We start from the raw sequence: 12,555 nt of genomic DNA on the forward strand, positions 1-12,555 counted from the left end.
TTATGCTGTATTGTTTTTGTAAGAAGTTTACAAAATGATTATTACATTTTAAATGTATTTTGTCGAAATTGTAGATTTTATCAAAAAATCGATATTTGTAATTGCAATGGCTGTCTTCAGGGGTATGATGGTATGATGGTATGGTGGAATGGTGGTATGGTGGTATGTGTATGTGTATTTGTACATGTGTTTTGGTGTATGATTGTGTGAATGTGTACGGGCTTATAGTATACGCATTAATTGGGCTATTCTACTGCGCTGCATGAATGTTGCGTATACGCACTGTTGTACCAATATAATATAGGAATTGGAATTTTCTTTTAACCATTGTATGTATTTGTGTAACTGTGTGTTTATTGCCTTAATTTGTAATGACATTATTTCCACTTCAACAAAATGGATTGCTACAGTCATTCTGAAGTTCTATAATTAAATTTTTTTGCCTATATTTGTTAATTAATATTTTTTTAATAATTAATGAAAATTGTTCATAAAAGCGAAAGTTAAAAAAAAAATAATAAAATAATATATGTGTGCTCACATTTGTCAATGCAATTCAAAGATCTTGTTCTCGAAAAGACAACGTCAAGTATTCAGTTTTATTTCAATAGCGTTAGCTTTTCATTTTTGTCCAAACCTCCAAGTTATTATGAGACTAAACAACAAAGGACCCAAAGAATATGAAATCTGTATGTATATAGGTCAAAAAAAAAGTCGGTGTAGACAAAAATTTTTTTTATCCAGATTTTATTTAAAGAAAGTAAACAAGATATGAAGTTCTGATCGAATTGGTTGCAAAAGTCAGAGATGTGGCTAGTTTCCTTTAGTAAAGTATTTTTGCCTTAATATATTAGCTTGCAAGGTATGTGTGTAATAAGTGGGTCAAAAAGAAAAAAACATTCAAAATCGGGAAACTCTAAGTTTTGTAAAAATTGTCTGCTTTGCAAAAATGGTCACTTATAAGAAAAACAAAATGTATGTTTCCTACAAGACTATGTGTTTTTCGATTTCTAATTATTTTCTTCTTTAAAAACAAAATTACCTTAGAATAATAAAGATTTAACTTTTAGTATCGTTTGAAAGCTTAGGTTTAAGAAAAATTCGTACGAAACCTTTTTGAAGCGCATTCAATATCCTACAAAATCTATGAAACGAGATATTTTTTCAAGTAGTTAGAAGCGAGATTTGATTTTTTTCTATCTGATATTAAGAAAAAAACAAAAAAAAATAGAAAATTCTAAGGCGGAGAACCTTCTTGTTAGAATTAAGAGCAACTATTTAGAAATATTTTCTTGCATGGGTCTAAGAACCTCAGAGTACTAAGTGAAAATCGATTTTTTAAAGAGACATCAACCAAAAGTCACTTAGTTGCTTACTCAGATGACCTTATTGTGGAGTGTCTAAGCACCTAGATGAGCTACGGAGCAAATGCAGTGAGTCCAAAAATGATCCGCGCCAATAGTTCTCCTCAATAATTTTAGAACTGGCTGAGCAAAAGAGAGAAGTCTTGCTCGAAAATACTAGAAAAGTGGAGTAAAGTATATTTCTAACCATAGGAGTGTGAGACTCATTCACAGCCACAACTAAAGTGTCTGGGAGTAATAATAGACCCAAGGCTCAAATTTTGGGACTACGAATAATACTAACATCCTTAACGCCTTATTAAGAATGATAGTAAATAAAGGCTGCGTGCGTTTCAGCCCAGGCCGTCTGCACTAAAAGTGTTCAGTGTTTTTTGAAAAATATCAAGCGATGCTGCTGAAATAATAGCCAGTATGGTGCCGTTTGATATTCAGGGAGACGAAGAGGAGTTGGTATACAAGCTATAAGAAACATCTATAGAAGCTAAAAGAGAAGAGAGAGTCAAAAGCTTAACAATATGGCAGCAACGGTGGCAAACCTCACTCAAAGGAAGGTCAACCCACAGATTGATACCGGACTTCCATTTTCGGAGCCACAGGCGACATGGGGACCTGGATTTTCTCCTAACCCAAATGCTAAGTGAACATGTGTACTTTAGAAGTTACATATACCGATTCTTTTTTTAAGTGCAAGGGAAAACTTAAAACTGTACACATGTGTCAGTTCACTGAGAACTGGAAAGCTGTCAGCGAAGCGGCAGCCCCAATCATGACAAAACTAAGATATACTATATAGAGCAGATTAGGCGTCCATCAGTCTACGCCGTAGAAGAGACTTAAGTCTCATCACTCCCACGAAGTAAAACTTAATCAGGTGGTTCCGTGGGAGAGTCTGGAGTTGGGAGTAGGTTAGATTTAACGGATTGAAGTTCCGCACTCCGGCGTTTGATGTTTCCGCCTGCTTTACTTTACAGTAATGATCGATATATTATATTCAAATGAAAAAGAAAGATTTGTTGAAAAAAGCATCAAGCTGTCATGTTATTTTTGGTCTCTATTGTATGGCATTTTATCATGGAAAGTCTTACGCCGTTTACACGAAAATTCACGTTCGGTAAAGAATGTGTTTTGCGCGCTTCGCTCCACTTATGGTCAACATAATCGGCCAACTGAGCATACTGTTCGCAACACCATCACCCATCTTGAAATCCAGGATACATTATTGGATAATATTTGACCATGTAGATCTCACTCAGCACGCAGTGAAGAAAATAAAGCAGCCATAACTGAGAGTATACACGCATACCGTTGAGAATCGATTCGGCACCAGTCGCTGCTGCGTTGCAGCTGAGTTGCTACTCAGACTGACGTATGGAACGACCTTTCGTATGTTTCGTTGTGCAAGAACTGAGGCACCGCGAGCTTCCTAAGCGACATCGCTTCGCTCTGAGGGTTTCTAAGAAGTTCAAAGAAGATCCGAGAAGTTTGCGAGCCAAATTTTGTTCAGAGATGAGGCCTATTTTAGGCCAAAAGCGTATGTAAACTAAAAATTGCCGCATTTGGAACGAAAGCAATCTGAAGTGATCATCCAGAACAGAAGTAAAAAGGGTTTGGTGTGGTGTGTAGGCCGGAGAAATTGTCGGTCCGTATTTCTACAAAAATGATGCCGGTGAGAACGTAACCACAGTAAAAATCCAATCTTGCACAGACTGTTCTCAGATTACACACCACATTGGCGTTTGCACAAACCAAAATTGCTGCAAGTTGTCGCTTACCAAACAAAAAACAAAATCATGTTGCAGCAACATTGTTTCACCACAATTTACTCACAGCAACATGTGGCGTGATGCTCACGCTTTTAAATGTGACAACAAAAGAGATATTGCGTTCGGACACGCAAAATGAAATCAGGTTAAAAGGCGAATGGAAATAGTCTCGACTTAGCGCATAAACAACAACACGACAAACAATGCAGCAGCACACACGCCAAACAACAAACAGCTGAGGGAGCCAAACGAACAGCGAAAGCCGAGTATTTGCGCTCTCTCGAATTAAAATAAAAGTGAAATTTATTTAATTTGTTTTTCCTTAAGGAGATTTGCCCAGCCGAAGCGCAGTTGTTGAGCGTCGAGTGAGTGCGCTTTCTAAACTGTACAACTACCTCATGTGTGTGTGTGTGTATGTGTGCATGCGGGCATGTGTGTGGCATAGAGGCCTGCAGAGTGGTGCTCAAGACGAAAAACATTACAAAGAAGAAGGTAAAGTGAATATGGCAAAAAATGAAATGAAGGCAAAAGCACACACGACATCAAGTGGCAGCTGGAGACAAATGACATTTGATAAAAGTGTGCTGTGCTTGAAAAATTGACCTACATAAAAATGGTATGCAGTTGGGTTTGCTGCTTTTGCTTTGCTATTGTTGTTGCTGATATTTTTGTATTGCTGCAAGAAGCTGTTTAATGAGTTGTTATGTGGAAGGAAAAGGATGTGTTGTAATACATACGTATATTTTTGTATATATTCTATTCAGTAAAATATATTAGGCGAAGTGGATGTTTGAGAACGTCTGGCTTTGGAATGAAATTGTAAATTGAATTTTCTATATATTTTAAACATAATCATATTGTTAAGAAAATAGATGAAAATTTTTTCGAAGGCTTATACTGACGATTAATGACTGAATATTTTTTATAGTCAGGGAATTCAAAGTATGCTGCTACAAATGGAAGACTACGAACGAATTTCACGTTTGAGAAAATGTCAGTGTTATGCTCAGATTACTTTAGGACCAACGTAGCATTTTGTCTAAAAATTTCACCACTACAAGAATCTTAAAACCCATAGGTTTTTAGTCTTAACTTGAAGTTGGATGTTGTTTGAGAGCAGTAATACTAAAAACGTTCGGAATTTAGAAGATAGGAGTTATGGTTCTTATATCAAAGTAGTAAAACTGATTATCTGCTTGCTTTTTCGTAATTTTTTAATGAAATTTCGCACCAAAATACCCCCCTAGCTACCATATACCCTAAATAAAGCTATATGCGACCTTCAGCCTGTTGCCAAAGCTCAAGAAACTCAGGAAGAAATTAAGCTTTTCTATCAATAGAAGATTAAAGTGCAGCTTCATTGAAACAACCAGGGTCTGCAAGGCCAAAGAAAATGTGAAAACTTGAATCTTTGAAGAGTTGAAAAGATATTGGCAAATAACCTTAAATATAGCTGCGTCAGATTACATCGAGAGCGACAATCTTCATAAAAAAGTTAGAAATTTTTGAGAGCGGTAAGAGTCTTCATTCCTTATAAATCATAGGCAAATCGAAACAACTTAATAAATGTATAATATTGCAATGGTAAGAATATATTTGAAAAAGCTGGCACTTACCAAATCGTTTTTCATGTTGATATAAGCTTGCTTGATGCAACTCTTGATTTCTGTAATAACTGAAAAAGTAAGAAAAAAGCAAAATTAGGTGCGTAAAACAGAATTCAATTATTTTTTCATAGAATAAACTTTTTCGAACTAAAAATTGCAGTAAATTTTAATGAAAAAATTTCATAAAAATTGAATTTTTTTAGCTATTTGGTATTTTTAGGTTGTTACTGCTTTTAATATGGTCTGATCCTAAATGTAGGTAAGGTTTATGTGCTTTAAGGTAAAATAAGAGAACTAAAGGAGATTAACAAAAAATGTTGCCTACATCTAGAAGTAATTCTAAAGAGCCTCTTATTCAAATCTTAAAAACTAGTTCTTATTAAGTAAGTAATGTGCTTGGAAGTTAATCTAATCCTAAATGTAGGCAAGCTTTATGTGCTCTAAGCTACAAAAAAAGAACTAAGGGAGATTAAAATAATATGTTGCATACATTTGGGAGTAACACTAAAAGGCTTCTCACTCAAATCATAAAAACTAGTTCTTAACAAATCTAAAAAAATTAGTACGTATTAATTAAGAAATTAATATGCTTGGCAGCTAAAATGAATACAAAAGCTAATGCGAAAAACACCCCATGACTCCCAACATTTTGAGGGGAAACAATTAAAGGGTAACTTTTTTCTTCTTGCAATCGAGAAAAGTGTGGAAGCCTCAAAAATGAAATGCAAAAATTTTTAAATTAAAACAGATATTTCTTTTCCAGCATTCAATAATCTATAAGCTGCCCTTAATATTCAAAATACTCAAAGAAAATACGATAACATTTAAGTATACAAGGTACTCATAAAACACTTTATTATCTGAAACTTCTTTAATAAAAGAAACTCTTAAAATTTTGAAGAAGCTTAATTGGAAGCATGCATTTTTCAACCGCTCGCTTCCATAGCTCATACCATTAGTTACGATAATAAATATAAATATCTTTAAAAGCACGAAAAAAAAACACTACAAACAGTCTAACCGAAGCGAAACTAACCTACATCAATTTCGCATTGCGCCGAAAAGTATGCTACAATTTGCATAAGCAATAGAAATTGAGCTACGCAGAGCACACAACGAGCAAGGCGAGCGAAAAGAGCACAAAAGGATGAATGCGTTAGTGAAAATGAACAGCTAATAAGAGAGCAGATGAGTGAGAGAAAATACGCTTAAAGCAGCAGTCAGTCGCTAGAAGTGCGAAGAGTGTCTTTAAAAGAGAACCAGCCGCTGAGCTTAACTTCCAGGCGCTCACTTCTAAGCTAACGGACAATCAGCTGTGCTTCGCTTGGCAACATGTTGTGCAATATCTGCTTTAGCATACAACACGAATTAGGAGTAAATACGAAGGCAAACCAACGAATGACACCACCGATGAATGGAAGCTGAGCAAAAGGAGCTTTTTAATGTATAACTGAAACTTTTACAAATCAAGCGCACAACCCGCTTTGGCCAAACAGCCTGTTTGTGAGTCCGAAATTCAACGAACGCCTGCACGAAACAACAGCCGAACGTGCGACAAGTGACGAACGCACAGGTCAACTCGCACGCTGTCTCGTGACTAGCACAATTCATAAACAGTTACAAAACTTAGTTGTCGCTTAGTTGGTAAGAAGAATCCTGCGGCTACGGGCGGTGCAAATCCGAAGGAAGAAGACGCGAGCTCCGACAAAGCCACAAAGGCAAGAAGCAAATGGCATATAGTGAAAGAAGAAGAAGAATAAGTGAAAGAAAAAAATCACACAAAAACAAATAAGCGGCGCGAAAAATAGAACGTACAGCAAGTGAGTGTGTGTGTGTGAAATACAGTTATGTACAAATAAACACACACATACAGCGCATGTGAATTGATAAGCGGTATTGACGAAGCTGAAAGTGTAGAAAGTGAATGAAAGTAGTATTTGTTTTTGTTGTTGTCGTACATAGATGTGCGCATTTAAAGTGAAATATTATAAAGCTATGCCGTGTTCCAGCCGCCACACGCGAAAATAGTCACATTTCCAGAAAATCGTTCAAAAGTTACGTATACGTCGTGGCGTGCGCCTGAAAACACACTACAAAGCTGGCAAAATATTAACAAGCGCGTGTTTCGTGGTTTTTCTGCTTTATAGTGCGCTTAAAATCGTCATGGCGGCCGCGTGCAGTATAACTGTGAAATTCACCAGTCACATGGGCCAGCATATCAAATAAAAGTTAGCCAAGCGCTGTTCCGGTGTGCTCAACCGCTGCGTACATGTAAGGAAACAAACTGCTATGCACACACGAAAACACACACACACAACTTTGTTTTGTTTTGTAAAACTGTCAAGTTCATTGTTTGGATAAGCGAAAACAATAACAAAAGCAACGGCGTCAGTGGTAAGAGAAATAAAAACGTGCTTGCGTCAGCAAGTTTGAGGTTTATGCTTCAAAGCCAGTCGTGCAACTAGTCTCATTGCTGTGGTTATTGTAATTGTTGTTGTTGTTGTTATGGCTGATTATGGCATTTGTTGATTGTGTTTACATAGTGACTTGAGCAACGCTACAAAGTAGTGACAAAGCGCGGCAAAATGTCTTAGACGCACAGTATACTGTTAGAGAATTGGAGGCAGTGAAATTGTTGTGTGCTTAAATCTGAAAAAGTGACTAATATATTAATGAAACTTTATTGTAATTTAGCTAAAAATTGCATTACCAACTAAAAGCCTTACGAAATAACATGTTCGAAAATTTTCGAAAATAAAAAAAAATTGAGAATATTAATAAGTGCGAATAAAAGTAATTGTAGTTAAAGCATGGAACTTTCACCTACTAAACGCTTTAAAAAATAATGTGTTCGAAAATTTTTCGAAAAAAAAATTTAAAAGTTAAGAAATTCGAATAAAAATAATAATTATTGTTATAGTAGGGGATCTTTACTTAAATTGTGCGTTTTAATTTTGCTAAAAATTGTATTATTTCTTAAAATCCTCAAGGAATAAGATGTTTGAAAATTTTCGGAAAAAATTTAAAAATTCTAATAAAATAATAATTATTGTTATAACATGAGACTCTCTCTCTTAAGGCTTCCGTTTTAATTTAGTTAAAAATTTTATTATTACTTTAAATCTTTAAAAAATAATATGTTCGAAAATTTTCGAAAATAAAAAATATTTAAAAAATTAATAAATATGGAAAAAAGTTATTATTGCTAAGAAGTTTACTTAAGATGTGCGTGCGTATGTGTTTTAGGCGTTAAAGAAAGGAGTAATATTGTTAGAAAAATATTTCTAGTTGAAATTTTGAAATTGTTTGGCTGATTTCGCCTTTTGGCACACATTTTTAAACAACTTGTGAGAACTTTTTGTACCAACTTCAATTAAGCAAGACATTTGCTCGTATTTCATGGGAAGAGTTTTTATTAAGCGAAAATTATGCAAACTGGTTTCATTTAAGTGGCAATTGCTGTACTAATAAATGATATGCAGTGGAAATTTTCTTTTTAAATTTTAAACTTCTTGTAATCGCTCTGTTGGAAATGTACGCAAAAATACATATCATGATTAGATTGCTATTTTAATAATTCAGGTTTCATTGTTAAATGAATTTCGTATATGACAGGCTTTTATTTCAATTAGCTCTAAATACGGGCTTAGGCGGAGGTACTCAAGCAATTGCTTAGATGTTTTAGACGGAATATATCCATGTTGTTGCAAAATATTACCAAGTATTAGAGTGCTATAAGCAAATTAACACAAAAACATACTAACTAACACACTCTTATGTATAAATTTGAATATAAAATAGAGCTATAAATAGATTTTGTCAAACGCTCTTAATGCCAAATGCGGCCTTGTGTATTTGACAAGCCATTAACCAAAGTTGCCGGTAGATTGGCAAACAAATATATAATCTGAAAGTTCAAAGCTCATCACAATTTGTCTTTGATTGTTCGAAAGTTTATTTCAAAGTATTCAAGGCATTACTGAAATGACAAAAATTAATAAAAAAAAGATGTGGATGAATGCAAAATTTCATATTTTTTTATGTTTTAATATATTTAATTTTATTTTATGGCCATCATGGCAGCGAATACTAACGAAATTTTTGTTTTTATGTCTGTTTATATCCTTTAAGAGCACAGGTGTGAAAGAAAAGCTTTTTATGCCACAAAAAGTTTAAGACTCCGTCTCATCGTGTCTCTGCAATATCTTTGCTCTTCACTTTTCCAGTTGCGACATTTGAGATCGCAAAAATTTATTATAGACATACCGTATTAAAACTAAGTTTATACCACCTAAGAGTCAGAAACAAATAATTGTTTAGGTTGTCGCTTAAACCGTGGTCAGTGGTAAAAAACGAAGCGACAACATTTATTGGGCAGAAAAGTCATCCACCTTTAGTCAAAAGAGGCTACTTTTTTTGAATGGTTATCAAAAATACAAATATTTCACTATGGAGTTGTTTTTATACCCTGAAAGGGTAAATTAAGTTTACCAACATGTTTCTAACACCCGAAAGGAATTGCCAATACCCCATAAAGTATATGTGAATGATCAGAACAACGAGATCTTGATCTTCATGACTATGCTGTACCTCTTCCTTTAAAGCATGCATGATTGTGGGCTTGCTGCAGTAGAGCTGTGATTTCAAATAACCCCATAAAAAGAACTCTAATGGTGCGAAATCACCCGATCTATGGGCCAATTCTGATCACGGAAATATTTCATGCAGTAATTGGAGTGTTTCATGGGCTGTATGACATGTGGCACCGTTTTGTTGAAACCACCTATTGGGCACATCAATATCATCCAATTTTGGCAAAACTAACTGGGTTATCATGTCACGATATCGAGCACAAGTAACCATGACTGCTTGATCAGCCTCATTTTCAAAAAAGTTTGGTTCACTTATGCAATCCAAAATTCACACCAAACAAAATATTGTGGATGTATTTGTTTTTCGACAATCGCATATGGTTTCTCAGAACCCAAAAAGCGGCAATTTCGGCGATTAACAAAGTTATCAATCTGTCTATCTGTATATACGAAAACTATTCTCTGAGTTTTTGAGATATCGATCTGAAATTTTATACACGTGATTTTCTCATTGCTGCACATTTGTCGAAATGATCGAAACACTATAACTCCTTTATAAACTGAAGCGATGGAATCAAGTTCTTGTTTGGAAAGCTCTTCCACTCGATAAGACATCTTTACGAAATGTGACATGCCATATTGCCCAAGCAATTCCTTGTATGGAAATGTTATATAGTAGTTTGAACACATATGAAGTTAACGTTTGTTCGTGTTTTGTATATCATTGGAGCTATCTCATTGTCATCTTTATTCAGTTTTTTATTGATTACGATTCACTACATCATATTAGATATACGCTGTCAGATATAACCAATATATAACCATTTTATGACCACAATTCAAATTTTATTTGAATATGAGTGGTTTCTATTATATCGTTTTCCCTTCGCTTTTCAAATTATGAAAAGTAAAGTTACGTTATTTTGCATTTTAGGTGACGGATATTATAATATTTTATATTTTTAGACTCAGTTAGGACAGTAAAAATCTTGAAGTTTTTTTTCTATTTTGCAATTTCTACACTCCTAATAATACAGAGTTGCATTTGCATAAGTATTTTTGAAGATTATAAATTAAGAAAATCCTGCGCTTAATATATAAAGTCTATGTTCCAAGTTGGCGTTTGTTTACACTGAGATGAATACTCGTAACGTTGTCTATAGATATCTACCAAATATGCCAAGATATCCAAAAAATTGTCATTATAACCTTTAACACAAATTTCGATTAAGTTTGAAAAACTTTTGGGTGTCGCTAACGGATCATAGCAGCCTTAAAGTAGCTGTCTGTTAAATCTAAGAAAATAGTTTCGAAGAATAACGTTTCAATCTGTTAGACAAGCATGTTAGAACTTCTGATACGATCTATGAAACTAGCTGCTTATGGACACTTTTCCTACAAATTCTTCAAATTCGATTCACTTGGCTACCGCCTAGAAAGTGATAGTCTTTATTTTTGCTTACAGATAATATAACATTTTAAGATCTCTTATTGGAATGACGATGATGTTAACAGTACAGAAATGAAAAAAAAAATAGCTTAACAATAGCATTTCAATTGTAATATTTCCCAGAAATCTGTGGTTTGCGTGGTTTCTTTTTTGTGTGTTTCGTCATTATTCAATACTCAAGTACCATAAATATCACACAATTGAGCCTTTCAAAAACTCTTAATTAAATTTATAATTAAATATCATGCAATTAATTGTAAATCTCTTTAAATTGTTCTTAGGCTAATTTGCCATAATCCATTCATGAGCAGGGCAGCGCAGAGCTAAAGGTGTGGCTTGAGCTCGGCAACTGCGGTCAGTTGCTATGACAGACGCATTTAATTTAAATTAACCGCTTGCAAATGCACTTAAATCGTATGTATGTATATGTATGTATGCATGTGTTTGTGTGGGTGTGTGTGTAATAAATTCATCCGCCCACGGTTAACGGTGCTTTTGTAAAATAAGTTGCAATTGATTGAGCTCGCCAACATAAAACTTCTACAATTAATTCAATGATTTACGAGTACTTATATTAAGTGGAGATACTTTGATGTAAAATTTAATTAAAAACGTGGCTGATTGCCACTGCAGTAAAAAAAAAAACAATAATTAATGGGGAAACATACATATTGATTTAAATGTTCAAGTATTATATCAACGAAGATCAGTTCATGCATGAGATATGTTAATGAAAAACTCATGTTTGCAGAAAAAAAAAACTTAATTATTCTCTCTAATGCTCTCTCATATAATCCTATCGTCCATATGTGAACGTCTACGGTGAGTTCCTTACACATTTTGTAACTTACAGATTATTGTCCTTGGCTCAAATTGTACTAGGCCCTGCTTCCTTCTATATCATATGACAATTATATCAACAAAAATCGTGCGAAGAACTTTAAACTATATTTAGTATGACATTTAATACTATTATTCCTGATTTAGAATACTTATAATGTTAAATCAGCCAAAATTCTGAGAGACTCTTAGTACTGTGATACTGCTGATAACTCAATTGGACATCGTGTTCCTTAAAAAATCAAAGCTAATCACCACCAAAATATTTGCTTTGGACATGCCGAATTGAAGATTTTATTTTCTTCCATTCCAATAAGCGCATGCCTGTGAGATTGGATTAGGAAAGGCTATTAGAAATCATATGTATTAGCATCGGATTAAAAGACGGCCTCACAGAGATAACGCTCTGATATTTCTTCACACTCAGAAAATTAGCTACCCAATTCATCCTAAAAGTCGCCATTATAATATTTACCACAAATTTCGATTAAATGTTGTTACTTTTTTGTTGTGGCTAAATCATTGTAACAGCCTTTACAGAGTTGTCTGTCAAATTGAAGATAGTTATGAAGCATACCATATCAATCTTTAAGACTGGCATGTTAGAAGGTGAACTTCTGATATGATCTATGCGACTAGCTGCTGTGCCTTACAACCTCAAAAATATTTGGAATCGCCGTGCTGAATTTTCCAGCATCTGTATTGTCTGGTTACTTTCCAGCACGACCAACAGTTTTTCGGACCATTGCACTGAGGGGCTAACACGTGGAATAAATAATAATAGAAGAGGTGACTACGACTATACAATCTTTTGATAGTGTGTTTGACAGAAATTTTTATAGTAATGACGACACGAACGCATTTGTTTCTGTGCATTATTGGAAGTAGACAGGCAGACCAGTTCACTTGTGTGGTATAAAAAGTTTGAAAGAACACAAA

General features: G+C 34.4%; 1 long non-coding RNA gene across 1 annotated transcript in view; it reads right to left on the reverse strand.

Annotated features, from left to right (window-relative positions):
* Window positions 1-12,555, reverse strand: part of LOC126752282 (uncharacterized) — a 74,097-nt gene that overhangs the window by 44,502 nt on the left and 17,040 nt on the right. Inside the window, exon 2 of the long non-coding RNA XR_007665981.1 lies at window positions 4,744-4,802. This is a non-coding gene — a long non-coding RNA (uncharacterized LOC126752282). The remainder of the gene's footprint in view (window positions 1-4,743; window positions 4,803-12,555) is intronic.

The sequence above is a fragment of the Bactrocera neohumeralis genome, chromosome 3 (genome assembly GCF_024586455.1).
Source record: "Bactrocera neohumeralis isolate Rockhampton chromosome 3, APGP_CSIRO_Bneo_wtdbg2-racon-allhic-juicebox.fasta_v2, whole genome shotgun sequence".
NCBI classification, from domain to species: Eukaryota; Metazoa; Arthropoda; class Insecta; order Diptera; family Tephritidae; genus Bactrocera; species Bactrocera neohumeralis.